Here is an 18221-nt window from a genome sequence, read left to right as displayed (position 1 = left end):
AATAGGCAGTACCTGACAGGTCTTCAGGGGGAGCTATGCCCTGTTAGTATAAGGAAGTTTAAGGAAACAATGAGTGAAATAAGATGTAGATAAATATATTTACTACAGAACTAGAGTTCTAGAGATGGGTTGAAAGGAAAGTCAACTTGAAAAAAAAAAAAAGAGTTGAAAAAAAGAAAACACTGAGTTGTGTATGGATAATAAGACTGACAAAGTAGTTTACTATGGTGTCTTGCATTGGTCCAGTGACCAAAGTTAAAAGTTGTAAGGGACATATTAAAAAATGGTAGTCTTTGAAGCTGCCATTTCAGAAAAGTATGGCTATTAGATTTGGCATACAGATAGTGTGTTCCTGATTTCTTCTGCTGTTTTGGTTATGTGTGGTTTGGTTTAGGTTTCACAGGTTTTTTTTTTTTTTTGGTTGTTTGTTTGTTTTTATGGTGAATTCTCCTTATGGCTAACACCAGGAAAATATTTGGCTCTTGAGCTCCTTAATCTTCAAGGGTAATCCTTGTTGCTCAATACTAGGAACAAGTTATTGAGGGCATTGAAGTTAGATAAAAATGGTCTTGAAATAAAATATTTTATGGCTGGTTGTAGGGTATTATTCAATCCTGAATTCTTACCTCATTATTTCATTTAAGCCCTAAACAATCCATCATTTGTATATCATGATCCATTTGAGTGATGAGGCTAAAATAAAAGTTTCATCAGGAGAGACCTGCAAACATTCTCAACCACTTCTCAACAGGGGGAAGACATGGAAAGGCAATCACTTATGACTGGAGTTCTACTCAGAGTTGGATTTAAGGAGATTCTGAAGAAAAGTGTGGCCCAGTGTTATATCAGCAGTAGTACAACATTTTCTTCAGAGAGTGATTAAGGAAGGCTTTGATGGTTCAAGAATATACTTCTCTCAAAACGCCCTAGCAAATGTTTGAAATAATGAGGAATATTTTATTTTCATATTCATCACAGAACACATAAATTCGGGTAAGTATGCAGACTGATAATGAGGTAGATGGTCATTGTGCCATTGACATTAAAATTATTGATACTTTTAAAAATAATGACAGTAAAAGCCCAAGGGGTTATACAGCAATTGTGAAGAAGGCGATTGTCTAAAGAGTAAGAACAACATCACTTGGCAAGATATGGCCCTTTATTTGAGAGCTAAACTTAAATTACATTGCCCAGGAAGTAATTCAGCTTTATGTATTAATAAATTATTTTTAAAAAGAGCAAAAGATCTACAATATGACATTAGAAGGGAAGAAATGCCAGTATGCTGTCAGACTTATATCTGGCATCATCTGCAGTGTAGAGGGTGGGTTTTTTTTCTCCCATCCATCTCCAGCTGCAGTGGGTCTTCCTCAGCTGTGCACTGGGGGTGACAGTTTGCTGCCTTTCCTTCAGTGACTGATGGTGGCGTTTGTTCTGCAGGATCAGCGGTCTAGGTAGGGTTTCCAGCTTTTCCTGCAAGACCTCTTCCTTCCTCCAGGCCTGCACCACTGAGGGAAAGCTTTCTGTAGTCACCAACCCTGCCAGGGATCTTTCTCATTAGCCTCTGTTGGAAGTCTGGAAAGAAAAGACTTGTAAGTGGGTGCAAATTCCCTTTGTGTCTATGGCCCCAGATTCTCTTACAGGTTGCCTTTAGCAATTTATGAATATTTTTAAAGATTTTATTCTTTACAGATTGCCTTTAGCAACTTTTGTACATTTTTAAAGATTTTATTTATTTGTCAAAGAGAGAGAGAAATGAGAGAGAGCACAAGTAGGGAGAGCGGCAGGCAGAGGCAGAAGCAGGCTACCTGCAGAGCAGGGAGACCAGTGTGGGACTCGATCCCAGAACCCTAGGATCATGACCTGAGCCGAAGACAGATGCTTAATGACTGAGACACCCAGGCATCCCCATTTATGAACATTTTGGTTGAATTCTTCTCACCTGTTTGTGTTCACCTGGTATCCACCTCTATATCTCCTCACACTCTTGACCACAGATAAAGCGTGTTCAAGTCCTGTCTCTGTGTGGAGAAACCTGACTTTCCTTTGAGTTCATGCTGCTTTTTGCCCTGAGAACTTAGCTGTCTGATGGGTTCAAGACAAGTTATGATTTTGCAGTTTACCAGGCATTTTCTTGTTCTTGGGATAGGAACAACACTTTCCATATCTCCACGTCCTAGGCAGAAGCACAAGGCTCTCACTTTTCTCAATATTTAATATTTGCTATCTTGCTTTTTCTCTTCTATGTTTTAGGTGAAGTCTTCAATACTGCCTCTGAATTTACCCAGTATGGCATTTTTTATTTTTCAGTTATTTTTAGTAGTTATAGTTTTCTTCCAGGGCTACTTACTTCTCATATGTTTTGTTCTTCATTTATACCTGATTGTTTTAGATTCCTACTCTTTAATTTTTATGGCATTATTTCTTCCTCTATCTCCTTGACAACATTAAATATACTCAGGTTAAAGCAATTTTTAGATTGCTGTGCTATTTTCAATTTACTGTGAGTGTATTTGTTTCTTAGATTGTAATTTTTGTTAATCGATTTTCTCAGTAACAGTTCGATTTTTTTTTTGGAATACTAATTTGCAGCCTTTTGGGAGTAGTTGATTTCTCTGTGTGTGTATGTGGGTGTGTGTATGTGTGTCTATGTCTATCTGTCTGTCTGAGACCATTGCCTCTCTCAAGTGATTTTATTGGTCTCTTTATCCCTGGGTCCTAAGTCCAGAACAAGATCTTATTTTTCTAAAATGGAGCTCTTCCTGTACATATAGCAATGTTGCATATCTCATTTCCAAGACAAGGAATGGCTTGACCCACATCCAGGTGGCACAGCTGCCTCTCACCCTAATGACAGAAGCAAACGTAGGTAGGGGTCACCTTTTTTTTTATCAGTCCTAATCTCTAATGTCACAACACAACATGGCTTTGGTCCTTGGCTGTATGTGTAATGCTTTTAGTCCCTCTTGTTTGCAGTTGACTTCCTCATGGCCTCCCAAGTTCTTTCAGACCAAAAAGCCAGCAGCCTTGGCCTTAACCCTTCCTACCATAGTGTGTTTCTCTTCTATTTTGAACTTGTGGAGATATTTATCATGTCTTTGAGTATTACTACTATATTAGTGTTCTCCAGGGAAACAGAAACAATAGTTGTTTCTCTCTCTGTGTATATGTATATCTATGGATTTATTATAAGGAATTGGCTCATGGGATTATGGATGTTGAGGACTCCTAAGGTTTGCTGAAGACCCCAGAGACCCAGTGGTATGGTTTCAATCTGACTTTGAAGGCCTAAAAGTAGAAAGGCTGATAGTGTAAGTTCCAGTCCAAATCAGAATCTGAAGGAAGGAGAAGGCTAGTGTCCCATCTCAGGGACAGTCAGGTAAAGAAGGGTTATTCTCTCTTATGCTGACTTTTTGTTCTATTCAAGCTTTGACTGGATTTGATGAGGCCCATTCATACTTGGAAGGGCAAACTGCTTTATGATTCAAATGCCAATTTCTTAACATTTAAAAAATATATGTTTAATATACTAAAAAATATATTTTGTTATTGATATAAATTTGATGCAGGGAGAAGCACTTAAACATTGAACCCATAGTGCCATTTTGACCAGAAATCGAGATAAGATCAATTTTATTTCAATTTAGTAACACAACTTGGATAATTGTACATAGCAAATAGTGTATGGTTAACAACATAAATAAATACTTGGGCCAGTAATACAAGTCGGATAATGGTACATAGTAAATAATGCAGGAGATTTTACCACAAAGGTAATGAATATATATTTACAGATAAATAAAGATCCCAACTCCAGCAATTACTAATTCTGTGGTAGTTTATGACTTTTCAAATCTTTTTCAAGTTCTTTAAACTCAGTACCTCAGTCTCTTCAGAGATGTAGTGGTGGTAGTTAATAGTACTTATTTCATAGGATTAATGTGAAGACCATACCAGAATCCTTGTATTTTTATGCCCTGTACTTTATTTATCTCAGCCATCTTGATAGCAAACATTGTGCACTAGGTTCTTTACATGCTAGCCTTACAAACCTAATTTCATAAAATAGTCAAGTCTATTCACACACACACACACACACACACACACACACACACGGAATTATAATATGCTTATTTATAATATTATGTTTAGTGTTTAGTTTTAATGACCATTAAATAAGAATATTTATGCTATTTAAAATATTAATTTTTTGGTCCTTGGTCCTTTCTAACCTTCAGTACTGCTCTATAATATACACTTACATAAACAATTTATACCTGTTTTTGAATCTTGCATCACAGAACAAATAAAAACCATCAGTCAGAAGCTCCTTGAACTTCCCAGGAAATCTACGAGTTTACCTGTATCTGCACGTATCTCTTAGTTAGAAAGGTGGTATTCTTTCTCTTAGTTTTACTTTGCAGGCCCTTCTGCCTTCTTTCAGAACCATGTTAATCTCTGTTATCATAAAACTGACTATCTCTACTAGCTTCTTTCCATTGACTTTTCAAAATAGTCTCTCCAATTATAAAAGCAAAAAACAAAAACCCCTCCTCTGACCCAATTTCCCTCTTCAGCTACAAATCTATCTCTATCCTCCTCTTTAGAGTCAAACTTCTTGAATGAATTTTCCATATTTATTTCATTTTCTCTCCTCTTTCTATTAAACACACTTCCGTCTGGTTTTTGCTCGGATTATTCCACAGTAACCATTTCCACTAAAGAAATCAGTGTCCTGACAGGACCCTGTCCAGTCCTCATTTTGATCCCTCTCCTCAATCTGATGCTTCTCATCTCTCTGCCCCTCAACCACTCACTACCCAGTCTCCAGAATCCTCTCTCACCTGCACTCTAAAATGCAGCAGTTGTTCTCCTATTCTAGGGCCCCTTCTCTTTCCTTTTTACAAACTGTCTCTAGTGATCTCTCCCAGTCATTGGTACAGCTCGATCACCATGCATGTGCTGACAATTCCAAAATATATATCCAAACAAACAAACAAACAAACAGACAAAGAACAAAATATATATCCACACTGTCTCTTGGACTTCAGATCCATAATCAATCCCTAGCTGTTCCCCTCCCCCACCCCCGCCCCACTTGGATTTCACAGGCTCTTAGAATTTGACATGTCCAAATAGGATGAATTATTTTCCTCCACTGATACTGGGTTTTCTTCAGAATTACCTATTTTAGTTAATGGTACAATCAGCTGCTCATTTCCTCAAGCAAGAAATCTGGAAGTAATATTGAATTCTCCCTCTTCCTCACCTTTTTCTCCATGCCCTATCAATTCTATCTCCTTAATAGTTTTCACAATTTTCCTCTGACATCCATTTCCACTTGCCACTACCCTAGTATATACTACCATCATCTTGGTTCTAATACATTTATTTTTCTATATTTATTATATTACTTATTATTCATTTTCATGCATTTATGTGTTCAAAAATGTTTATGAAGTATTTTTATGTGCAAAGACAACCCATGCACCAAATTTTTTAGAAAGAAAAAAAATCTGCAAATAACTTTTCCAATAGGGTAGATGAGAAACTCATAAAACTCACTATGAATCAGTTAGTGATGCCTGCAATGACGGTATTACAGATACAGGGACAGAGAAGTTCAGAAGAAAAGTGTTACTTTCATCATGGGGGAAAAGGGAGGAGGATTCATGGAAGAGGGGATATTTGAGCTGAACTTCACACATTTTGTCTTGAGAGTATTGGGTGGGAAATGATCAAGGGAAGGAAGTGCATGGTAAGGGAATGCTCCAGGAGGAGAAAACAGATGGAAGTCAGACCTGTAAGGTGCAAAGTATGCAAATCACCAAGTCTGGCTACCAGGCAGGGTGTTTGAAGGTGTTGAATAGAAGATGAGCTGAGAAATAAAGGCTTAACTTAATTCATGGGCGTGCATTGTTTCCACATTCCCTCCTCCTCTGTACACTGCATTTTACTAGAAATGTATAGAGATGGAGAGGGCCATATTTGTAATTCTTAGCAAACTGAAGGAGGGAAGAGATCCCCCTGGCTTCTGCAAAGATGAGGTGTGACCTAGAGTAATGAAATGACCCTTCGGTGCACATTAGTCATCAAGCCTAACAACTTCAGAGTTACATTTTACCTGGTTCCTCCCCCCACACGCAATCTTTATAAGAGAAAATTTCTATCAGGGAATCCTACGCTTTACATTAACTCCCCAAATCTGTAGGGGCAAATATCTAACACCCTCTAGTGATCCAAATGTTGTCGTTAGCTCGAAGTGGCTGTTACATAAATAAACAGAAGTCCTAGCATATATGTATATGGTAAGGTAAAACCTAAAAGATTCCTTTTCATAATTACATCACAAATATCACGTTCTTCTAATGCATTTTCCATTGTGAGAGCATTAGAATAAATATGAACCTGCTACTTCAGGCTTGCAATCTGCTTCATGAATTTAAAAATTGTAATTATTATTTTAGGTATCGAATATAGTACTTTTATTTCTCTGAAACAGAGAAAATGAGAAAGAAATGTGAAAGGGCAATTATCTTCAACTTGAATCCTAAGATACTTAAATCATCTCTTTTTTCCTTTACATTAAATATTTATATTGATTTCCTAATACTGTAAGGGACACTTAACACCTCTATTTATATATAAATGACTGGAAGAACACTTTTAAACTTTCGGCTGAAGTAGATTATTAAGAAATAGGCACTAGATATTGTATGAAGAAGTATTTAGTTACTTTAATGTAGTCCATAAATTACAATTGAACAGATTTAAAACAAACCACAGTTATAAACAGGAAAATCCACTCTGAACTAATGTTTGCCACTTTACATTTAAACCCATCACTTAAAGAAAGGTATTTTCCTATAAAATCTCTTGTTTTGGTTTTCTAAGTCTTTTTAAGATCATTTTTTTTCTTAAAAGATTTGTCTTTAAAACTCTACTTATTTTCTGTATCTCATTCTCTCGACTTTTCTAGACCAAAATCTTATATCTAACTAATTTTTTTCTTAACGAATTTAATATATCCCACTTCATATTTCTCTTCTTCAAACATGTTCAATTCCTTATTAAATTAGGGAAGGGAGGAGGGAGAGAGGGGGAGAAGGAAGGAAAGAAAGAAAAGAAGAGAAAAGAAAAGAAAGAGGAAGGAAAGATTTCTTGACTTCACTACTTTTTAGATTTCAAGCCTAATCTTTCTTTTTTTAGATGATCTAAAATTTACATGCTTTATCTGTCTCTTCATTTACATCAGCTCATTCATTTGTTCAACTATTCAATTCAAAACAAATATGCACTGCATTTTAATTGCTTTTTTTTTTAATTGCTTTTAAGAGCCAACTCAAATACCTTCATTTAAGCACAGCCTTTTCTGAACTCTATTTCCCCCTTCTCTCAGATGTGCTTCATCCTTTCCCTCTCGAATTACCTTTGTTCTTTGCATTCAGTGTATTGTTTTGTTTCAGACTGTGGTTATTGGTATGTGTGTTTTCTCTAACCTTCTAATCAAAAGCTCTTTGAGGTTAGTGACTCTGCCCTGTGTGTCTTCTTGTCTCCTGAATGTCTAATGAATTACTTAGACAATTCCCTACAATGAACATTCATTAAGCACCTAATATATGCAATGCATTAGTGTCTAGAATTTATATTTAATCAGGCAGGTTTAGGGGAGGAACTCAAAGTAGCATAAACAAACTGAACAAAGACTCAGAGATTGGGAAGCATGAAATGTGGTTTTGGAATATCTAATCCACTTTTGCTAGATAGAAGGAACTGGAAAGGACCTAACAGGAGAAAAACTGAAAGCGGCATGTGGCAAACTATCATTATCGCTATAAAGTATGTTTGCCCAGAAAGGTTTTTCACTTGTCTTCTTCTGGCAACCATCCTAGGTTCTTCCTACATCAGCCTCTACTGTATTTGTAAATCTTGGTGGATTCTCTTACCTGGTACAGAAGTAAATCATGTGTTCTGGGCTTGATAAAGCAAATTAGCTCTATTGTCAGTGACAGAAAGGAATAAATCATCCAAGCAAAACCATTTGAAGCCCTTCATAAAATTTCTTTCTGGAGTTAACAGAGTAATTTTCCCTGAAGATGCCAGGTTGAAAGGGCATATCTGGTGTTGTATCTTGTGCCAAGAGTGAAGAGGGGCTGCCTAAAAATAAAACTGAGGCAAACCAAAGAATGAAGAAAAAGAGAAAAGCTTAATGACCTCAGTTAAGCCTCTAAATACACTCATAAACTTCTCAGTTACATAAACCACTTAACCAATAAACTGTGCTTTTGCTTTTCAGGAATTTGCTTGTTTTAGTTAATTGGGCTTGAGCTGAGTTTCTGTCAGTGTCATTGTAAAGAGAGTGGATTATGTTGAAAGGTAGTCAGTGCTTTTACCATAGAGATGAAAGAACATTGAAGGTCTTGATAAATGTATTGGGTGTTGAAGTTACACCCTCTCTCTATTTATCCATTCTCTGATTAGTCTTCTTAACTCCCGAGGTCTTCCTTTCCCTTTTCTCTACACAAACTGCTCCCTGCAAAAATGTTACTAGATTCAATGGTCCTTTCTCAGTCTGCTTTTTTCTTGATTTCATTACAGTGTGTGATGATACTGAGAATTTATTCTCTCAATAGAGTCTAAGGCCCAAAAAACGGGGGAGGGATTTTGTGCCAGACTATAATTTGAATCTGGCTTTACTGTGTTTTAGTTGTATGATCTTGAACAATTGACTTAAACATGGGCTTCGGTTTCCTTATCTATAAAATGAGGTTAGTAAACCCACCTCATAATTTAGTTGTGAGGATTAAGAAAGATAACAAATGGAGACTGGCAGAAATAAATTGTTCAGTGTGGGGTAGCTATATGGTATGGAAAATAAAGCGTGTAATTTCTCACTCTGTCTCAACAAGTAAATGCTAATAAAGTATTCTGGGTACATGCTTTCATATCTTATTTTTACATTCATGTGCAGCATTTTTTATTTTTTTCTTTTATTAGGAAATAATATCCCAAATAATTACTTTCTTCTTTTGAACTATTTCAGATGTATCCTTACTTTTCCATTTCAATTGCTACCATGTAAGGTTTGACCTGATGACCCAGAAAGATTTCCTAACCTGTATCATTTCCTCTTCTAGTCTATGATTTTCTAGAATTTCTTATCAGTAAAATCATAAAGAAAGCAGTCTTTTGTGTTGGACTTCTTTCACTTAGTAGAGAGACAGCAAGTGAGAGTTCGAGTGTGCAAGTGTGCTCTAGGGGGAAGGGCAGTGGGAGAGGAAGAGAGAGAATCTCAAGTAGACTCCCCATGGAGCATAGAGACAGACTCCGGCTTTGATACCAGGACTCTCAGATTATGGCCTGAGCCAAAATCAAGAGTTGGCCATTCTACCAACTGAGCCATCCAGGTACCCCGATAGTGTGTTTTTTAATACTGTAGTCTTTTTTATTGCTGTGTAGTATCTCGAAATATGGGTGCAATACACTTTGTTCATTCAACAGTTAATAAACATTTAGTGTGTTTCCAGTTTGAGGCCATTATGAAATAATGTTGCTTTGAACATTTGCATTCAAATCTTTGTGTAGACCTATGCCTTCATTTCTTGTGGTAAATGCTTAGGAGTAGCATTGCTGGTTCCTATGGTAAGTATATGTTTATCATTTAAGAATCTGAACTCTTTTCTAAAGTGGGTGCACCATTTTGCATACCACTGGCAATAAATAAAATTCCAACTACTATTCATTACTCAAATATTTTTTGGCTCCATTCTATTGTTCTCCTTTTGAGATTGCTTTATACTGTTTATTTTCTTTAAATTTTCTGTTCTTTTCATTGGATGATGTGTATTGTTCTATCTTCAAGTTCCTTGACTCTTTCTTTAATCATCTCCATCATTTCACTGTTAAGCTCAACCAGTGAATTTTTAAAAAAAGATTTTATTTATTTATTTGACAGGGAGAGAGCTCACAAGTAGGGGGGCAGCAGAGGGAGAGAGAGAAGCAGGCCCTTCACTGAACAGGGAGTCCTATGTGGGCTTGATCCTAGGTCCCTGGAATCATAACCTGAGGTGAAAGCAGATACTTAACTGAGGCAACTAGGTGTCCTGATTTTTTTTCATACATAGTATTTTTCAGTTCTAGAATGTCCTTTTCATTCTTTTTATCATATATATATTCCTCTGTTTAAATTTCTTATTTTTAAAATTTGCTGCAAGTATATATTCTTTTACTTCAAAAAGGACAGTTTTAATGGCTGTTTTAAAATCTTGGTTAGCTCATTCTAACATTTAAATAATCTAGGGTTGGGGTGCCTGGGTGGCTCAGTGGGTTTGGCCTCTACCTTCCGCTCAAGTCATGATCTCAGGGTCCTGGGATTGAGCTCCACGTCAGGCTCTCTGCTCAGCGGGGAGCCTGCTTCCTCCCTCTCTGTCTCTGCCTTTCTCTCTGCCTACTTGTGATCTCTATCTGTCATATAAATAAATAAAATCTTTAAATAAATAAATAAATAACCTAGGGTTAGGTCTCAGCTGGTTTTCTTTTTTTCTTAAGAGCATATTCTATTTTCCTGAATTTTTGTATGTCAGATAATTTTGGGTTACATCTTGAATGTCATGAATATTAAGTTATGGGAACTCTTGAGTTCTATTGTTTTTCTTCCAAAGAGTATTATTTATTTTATTTTAGCAGTAACTATCTGATTTGGTCAATGACTCCAATACTAATTGAAATAAGTCCTTTGAGCTACTATCAATCTGTTGCACACAGATGTGATTCAAGGGTCATCCAAAGATGTGAGCAGACAGAATCTGAGCATCTTCTGTATGTCTATTTTATCTTCCCTGAGATTTTCCCTCTTTCTCAGTCTCCTCTGGATTCAGTCTTCAGATTCCCCAAAGCAAGGAATCACTGGTTTTCCACCACACTGACTCCTCCTGACCCCAGGCTAGTATCTGCAAAAATGAGAACTCTCTTTGTACAATTTCTCTTGTGTGTGTGGATTACCTAAAAGAATATGCATACTTCTGTTTGCTTTAAAATGCCTTTTTGTAGTTTTGTGTGTGTGTGTGTCTCTGTGTGTGTGTGTGTTATGTCCAGAGTTCAAAAAAATCTTTGACTTTTATAGTTGTTGTCTTCAGGAAGGCTAGTCTAATTAGATTTTATTCGGCCATTTCCAGAAACCAATCCTTCATATTAAAAAAAAAAAATACCAGTGTTTATTTAGAAGATGAATTTATTCAAGCTCTTAGTTCTTTATCCTTTCTTCCACATACTTAGTCAAATTGATCTTAAGTAGAAATTCAATCCTCAATTGAGTTTTTCTTGCTGTAGCTTGGATTGTTTCTCTCTTTCTCTCTCCTTTTCTCTCCCTTTCTTATTCTTTCCCTCTCCCCTGTATGTTTATTGACGTTTTACACAGTTCTTGACATCAAACATACTCCTTTTTAAATTAACATTACAGAATACCTAAATTTTAGATAGTTATCAGTAATCTCCAGCTCAAATAGTTTATTTCCTGAACTCATATTAAATACAAACTTGAATATTTGAAAGTCATATTCTCATACCTGTTCATTCCTTTTAAGTTCAAGAGTATAGTGTGCAATGGTGGTAAGTTAATTGGATTTGGAATCCTCTGGTTCCATAGTTTCAAGTTCAAACTGTTTTACCTTGAATTTAGTAATTTTACACTGAGTTTTAGATTTTCCATCTTGAAGTAAGTATATGAAAAAAATCCATATTTCATAAAGTTGGTATAACTGGCAGTATCACTTACCTAGTTGCTCCAGCTTAAAAAAAAAAAATTAAACTTTCTGTAACATTCCATAGCCAATCAGTTTCTAAGTTTTTCTTGTATGAATGCACAACTCTTAATTTCTTTTTGTTGTTTTTTGTTGTTGCTACATAGTTGAGATACCCCCATCTCTTTTGCATACTATTGCAATAATTTTGTAACTGACTTCCCTGACTTTGGTTTTACCTCTGCTTCTCAAAGCACGACCCATGCTGCTATAGACAGACTTTTTAAAATGGCAGATGTCATTACACAACACTGCTGGCCCTTCCTAAGGGTCAGATCAAAACTTCATCGCCTGAAACACAAACCCCCTCATTATCTGACCCTGCTTACACACAAGCTCATTTCTTGCTACTCCTCTATAGACCTTCCATGCTCCAGCTAAACAGAGATGCTTGCCTTTAATAATATATTTTGCACTCAAGTGAGCTCATGCCTTTATACTTGTTCCTCTGCTGGGAATGTCCTTCTCTGGAAAGCCTTTTGGTATTGTACAGAAAGTCATGATATTGTTTAGGTATGACCCTATCTCACAGATACTGCACAGAAGGAGAAGGACCATGTCTATAATTCTTTTAATCCCTTCAATAATAAGGTAATAGGTAGAGAGAAACACTCAAAGGATGGGTGAGTAAGAATTCATTTACTCAATAATAACAAAGCAATCTTGACTTAAGAACTAAATACATGGTATATTATAAATGTCATTTTAGGTTTTCATAACTGCTCCTATAAATTTCAAATGTTTAAATAGTTACCAAAAAAGAATTTTAGAACCTCTGAAAAAGAACATTACCTAGATACTGCGTTTAAAATGGTTAAAATCTGGTAAATGAGCAAATGCTTAATTTGAGTCATACATAATAAAGTGTCATTGGCTCTTAAATGAACAGCCTATTTTTGGAAGTATGGTAGAGTATCACTGCTTTATGAACACATTTGGGGCTAATATATGCCCATTCTAAACATTATCTCAAAAAAGTGGGGCCTGTGTCCTGTAATTAAAGCTTTAATGTATTTTAAGTAAGACATATATTTTTAAGAAATGTCTTTCAAGAACATCTGAGCAAATTCTTAAATCTTTATGTTCAATTGTTGGCTGCAGTTAGAGATAGTAATCATGCCTCCAAAATTGCTATCAGTGAATCAAACTGACCACATTCATTCATTTATTCATTTGCTTAACTATGTATAGAGCACTATAATGCTTCAGGCACAGAACAGTACACAAAAGAGACTAAGTCTATGATTTCAGGACATTTACATGATGTGAAGAAGTAAAAAACAAATAAGTATAATTAGGTTATAATAAGTACACTAAAGCAAATATAAGAAGTTAAGGAGACAGAGTAAATGAGGAGGAGAATGGTATTTTTGATAATAGCAAAGTCATCTTTCGAAAGCGACATCTGAACAGAGATCTATAGGATCTATAGCCATCAGAAGGAAGAGAGTCCAGGACAGAGAAAGTGCAAAGGTCCTGGAGTGAGAGATTGGTACCCTGTAAACAAGATAGGACAAACAAAAGATTTAGGAATAATGGTGACACAGATAGACTGTGCAATTGCATTATGGAAGGCACACATTACTTATATTTAGAGTAAGGGAAAATAATTTCTGGTTGAGAGACCCTTTGAGGTAGTATTTTTGAAAGTTTTCAGTAGGTAGTGTGGGTGATTTGGATAGCCCAAGAGAAGAAATGTTGAAAATTTGAGCTTGGAGACCAGGGAGTTATATCTTATAGGGGAAAAATAGAGATTAGGTAGAGAAGCGATGGGAGAGAAAGCTGAATAAACATGAGTGGAACTGAGAATATGTTAACTTTGGATTTTGAGATAAGAAGTTTGTATTTCACATGATAGAATTACAGATTCATTAAGGATTTAAAAAAAAATGGTTTGATTTGGTAAAGGCTAGATTAAAAAAAGATGAATTTGACCATGCTGTACAAACTACATCAGAAGGAGAGGTGCTTTGTGGACAGACCAGAGTTGGAGACCAGATGGATTGTGGCCATATAGATACTATATACAACCAGGCTATGCCGGTACTCCTGGAAGTTAGGATCTGTTTTTTTCTGTATTAGTAACATCTATATCTTTTGTCTAGATTATAACAAAAAACTTCCAGGAAAGTGTGCAAGTGGTATATTTGGCAAATGCTATAAATTGATAGATTATTCAGCTCTACTTTTTATTTCTTTTGGAGCTGAAATATGAACTTCCACTGCCCCTATAAAATCTTTCACGGTATATTATTTATTTTTAACCCATTTTAAGTAAAATAAATATGGTTTAGGAGGAAAGCTGCAGTAAAATTTCATCCAAGCATGATATTTTATTAATACTTTCCCTTCTGAAATCTTTTGGGAAAGAAAAAGAAAAAGGTGCTCATCTCCTGCTATGAGTATTTGGGATTTTCCAAAGAATGAGTAATACTTTTTTTTTTTTTTAACTTTAGGAGAACATGCCATTTAATTTTCTTTATATATATAATTACTGGGGAAAAGATCTTCCCACTTAATGAATTTCTGGACTGAAAGCAAACTTAGTTTATATACTATTGCATTGAGGTATCTGAAAATACACTATAATAATTGCCTTCAAGCCTAACTTCCTTTTCCAATATTTTCATTTTTATTTCTGGAAAAGGAAATTTTACCATAATAACAATTAGGTCATAAAAATATACTTATAAAGCTGATTTCACTATTCCTCTAGTGATATTTTACCCCACTCCTACTCAATACATTGGCATTTTGAGCCAATATTTTCAGAAAATGCTAATATGTTATGTGCTATATTAAAATCTCCTTCTCAGTCTACAAATGAGAAGATGCATTTGGGCTAATTCCACAAAGTTTTTACTTGTATTTGACCTTACAGAAAGTTCCAATATTTATTCCAAACAGTATCTGGCCAGTTTAAGGCAGCAACCTCCAGCACAGTTAATGTCACAATCTAGAAGATCACATGATTGGCAATGTGAATTGAATTCAATTTCTTACAGTTCTATTGATGCCTTCATCCCCTATTCATGTGTTTAATGTTTTCTTTTCTAGCTCGTTATTGGCATTTGTGTGATCCTCTATACTGAAATTAGTTAACAGAACACAGATACAAGACCGTAAGAAAAAGAGAAGGCAGGGAGGGTCTAGCAATTACTCTGTAATCACTAATGACTTCCATGCTATGAATGCAACTAAATTTCATGATCAGTTTTTAATGCTAAGCCCAAATATCACTACATATACTGATGTTTGAATCAGAAGAGGAAAAACATCACGTAGATACCAAAAATAGAGTGAACACTAAAAAGTAACTTACTCATGTGCCAAGCGCTTTACATGCATTATTTTGGATAATCTTCACAACATTCCTACAGAGTAGGTACTGTTATTATCTCCAGTTTGCAGAAGCAGAATTTGAGGTTTAGGGAGATTAAGTAATATGAGCCAGGCAATAACAAAGTCAGGGAAGATCCAGGATTCAAACTCAGGCAGTTTGTTTCCAGAGTCCCGTGTCTTAACTGGATTCCAACAAAAAACAAAACAAAACATAAAAAACAAAACTTCTTGCTTTCATTGTTTTGGACATCAGATGGTGTAGGGTGGGTTTATTTCCCTCAGAGGATTAGTTTGGGTAAGTGGGAAAAATGGGCAAAAAGGAGTGTGGCTCATTTGCCGTATTTACAGATTGTGATAAATGCTATTTGTAAGGCAATTCTATTTTTTAAAAATTCTTAGCTCTTTTGTAAGACTAACTCATAAAAATGAGATAATAGTGCTCAGCTGATAAGGTGTAGATGTGAAAAGAACAATGAAAAAATACAATAGAACCTATTTAAAATTAATCTCATACTATAAGTATCAAATATTAGAAATGAAAAAATATTCAGTCATTATTACCTTTAGGGTTCTGATAGCAACCTCAAGTGACACAATTAGAAAGTGATTCCCACAGCCTCGGGATATAAGAAAGTATACAAAACTTTGTATCTGTAAATTACAATAAACAGTTTTATCACATTATCTTCAATTCTTTTAAAAATGTTTGATTCTGCAGTTTTTATAATGATGCCCTGTACCAGGCTAACCCAACTGTACAGTCTCATGATAGTTGGAAGGATTCAATTAGGCACTTTTATTGATACTGAAATAGATCCTCAGTTCTGATTTTTCTTAGAAAATTCTGGTGAATTTTAGAAATTTCAGAGAACTTCTACAGGATTTAGGATTTAGACAAACTTGCGCAAGGTAGATCTTTCACCAAGAACCAGACGTGTGTTTTAGTTGAATGAAATTTCACTTTCCTAGGAGCAATACTGAAATCTACTATTTGTCAACACATCACCTAAAGGTTACTTTAAAATAAGAAAAAAAAAAGTGACAAGATGGACTGAATTCTAGAACTGTCAGAAAAATGTGGTACTAAATTCCTTCTAAGAAAAAATGATGTGTCATAGGGAAGATTACTTTATAAAAAATTTTGATCACATATGCTGGAATCTTAGGTTTCTTATTAAGTGTTATTAATTAATTAATGAGCGACACTTCTGGGCGACCGCATTCTAAGTGTTGATTATTTTAAAGTTCCTTTCTTCTACCTAAGTTTTACAGATTAAAACATACATGAGATTAAGAAATGTAAGGCAAGTGCTTATATAGTAAGAAAAAAAAAACCCACCACTTTTCTAGACCAAGCGTCACTGATTTCTTCTAGCGATTTCCCACTGGTGGATTTTCTGGGTTTTATTGTTGTTGTTTGTATTATTACACAATAGCATCGATTAATTTACTGTTTCTGTTGTCAGGGCCCTGTTCCCCAACTCACTAGCCTTGACCAATTCACATGGAGTAGCTGGTGGGAGGTGGTTGGTGTAAACAAGGTGGTATACTGAGTCACACCCGTCACAAAAGCCAACACTGATGAGCTATGATGAATTTTTTAAAAATCACCTATCCAGTGGCAGAAGATGCGGGAACAGCCAGGAGCACGAGGCCAACGGTAGTGGCATTTCATCTACACTAGCCCACAATCGGGGCTACAACCCACGCCGCGGCCGGGAGCCTCCTCTGCCTCTGCCTGGTGGAAACAGAAAATAAGGGGGAGTTTGGTAGCAACAGCTCTACCAAGGAACAAAAACTAAAGAGGCACGCTACGGGATCGCCCCTAACTCCGCGCTCTCAGTTACCAAGGCGAAGAGCCGGGAAGACGAGCATAATGACGCTAGCAGCAGAGACACCCGTCGCGCCGCGGCCTCGCGGCTCGGCGGCCGGGCCGTTCACTCACACGCTCCTCTGAGTGGTTTGGTGAACGTCCCACGTGACGCCCCGAGCCCTTAACCCCTCCTGCCGCCTTCGGCGCGAGCGGGCGGAGAAGGCTCGGTGGCTGGGGGAGGAGGAAAGGAGGAGGGCGGAACTCGTAAAGGGAGGGACCGCCACCGGCTTCACGTTTGCCACCTCCGGACCCGCACCCCTGAAAGCCCACCCCACTGCGATCGCGGCTTGGGCGCGGGGGGGAGGGAGGGGTCGCGCAGGGGAGGGGATGCTGAGCAATAAACCGGGAGAGGAAGGGGAGGCGGGGGAGGGAGTCCTGGCTCTGAGGGGGCAGGACGGGGTCTGAAAGATGGGTCTAGCTTAATTCAGACTCCTGCACCCGGCAACGCCAAGAAGCGGGGGGGTGGGGGAGGAGAGGGGGTAGTGCTGTGTGTGTGCGCGTGTGTGTGCGTGTGTGTGCGCGTGTCTACAGGTAGCAGCGGCGGCGGCGGCGGCGGCGGCGGGGACCGGAGCAGGGGACGATCTGCAGCCACCTCCCCGCCTGTGATTTTTGGAGGCGATTGCTCACTTGGCTGGCGGATCTGTACCCTCAGGAGATCTTCTCATCCTCTCCATTTCCACGCGTCTTAGGCGTCTTCCAGTTGCAAGTGTGTGTTTGGGGTATTTTATTAATTTTTTTTTTTCTTCTCCCTCTAAATCTTCTCGGGAATTCTGCGTATTGAAGCAGGTGGCTCCTGATCACAGAAATCTTTGGATGTATTTGGCTTGCCAAGTTTTTCTCTTCCCCGTCCCCTCCCTCTTCAGAGGCATCTGTGGTGCTTTTCTTTTTGGATTTATATGCAGAAAACGTCTATATGTTTATATACCGACCGCATAATATGTAAATACATACATGCGTGTCCAAGCGCTTGGTTTTCATCTCTCTTCCCGACAAAGCGGAATGTTTCGGAGCCGATGGATAACGAGAACAGTATTAACATTCTTTTGAGCCTGTTTTTTAACAAGGGGAGGGAGCGTGAAGGATTGTTTAACATTCGGCCATCGTTTGGCTGCACACTAAGCATCACGAAGTATTTATGGTTGCAGATCAGGTGCAAACGGGGCTTAGAGAGAAAGGTAAGGGAGCTTCCTGCGTCCGCCGACCTC

At 37.2% G+C, this 18221-nt stretch overlaps 1 protein-coding gene and 1 long non-coding RNA gene across 6 annotated transcripts in view; one reads left to right on the top strand and one right to left on the bottom strand.

Moving 5' to 3' along the window:
* Positions 1 to 958: 958 nt before the first annotated feature.
* On the bottom strand, positions 959 to 17516 carry LOC116589085. 3 transcript variants are annotated; one of them, XR_004285186.1, is made up of 5 exons: positions 16991 to 17089; positions 16755 to 16881; positions 15705 to 15794; positions 7950 to 8172; positions 959 to 1578 (listed from the first exon to the last, which is right to left on the bottom strand). It is a non-coding gene; the product is annotated as an uncharacterized LOC116589085 (long non-coding RNA). The 3 variants fall into 3 exon arrangements; XR_004285192.1 differs by lacking the exon at positions 15705 to 15794 and having other exon boundaries at positions 16483 to 16881; positions 16991 to 17516; XR_004285187.1 differs by lacking the exon at positions 15705 to 15794 and having other exon boundaries at positions 16991 to 17087.
* Positions 17484 to 18221, top strand: part of NLGN1 (neuroligin 1) — an 830123-nt gene continuing 829385 nt past the window's right edge. The window contains exon 1 of one of the 3 annotated variants that reach the window (XM_032340946.1): positions 17484 to 17722. The gene's annotated coding sequence lies outside the window, so the exon portion shown is untranslated. Of the gene's footprint in view, positions 18192 to 18221 lie in introns of all 3 variants that reach the window. The other 2 variants (XM_032340941.1, XM_032340925.1) reach the window with 2 other exon arrangements.

This window comes from Mustela erminea, chromosome 1 (assembly GCF_009829155.1).
Source record: "Mustela erminea isolate mMusErm1 chromosome 1, mMusErm1.Pri, whole genome shotgun sequence".
Classification (NCBI taxonomy): domain Eukaryota; kingdom Metazoa; phylum Chordata; class Mammalia; order Carnivora; family Mustelidae; genus Mustela; species Mustela erminea.
Note: the sequence above shows the minus strand (reverse complement) of the source record. Positions and strands in the feature narration are given on the sequence as shown.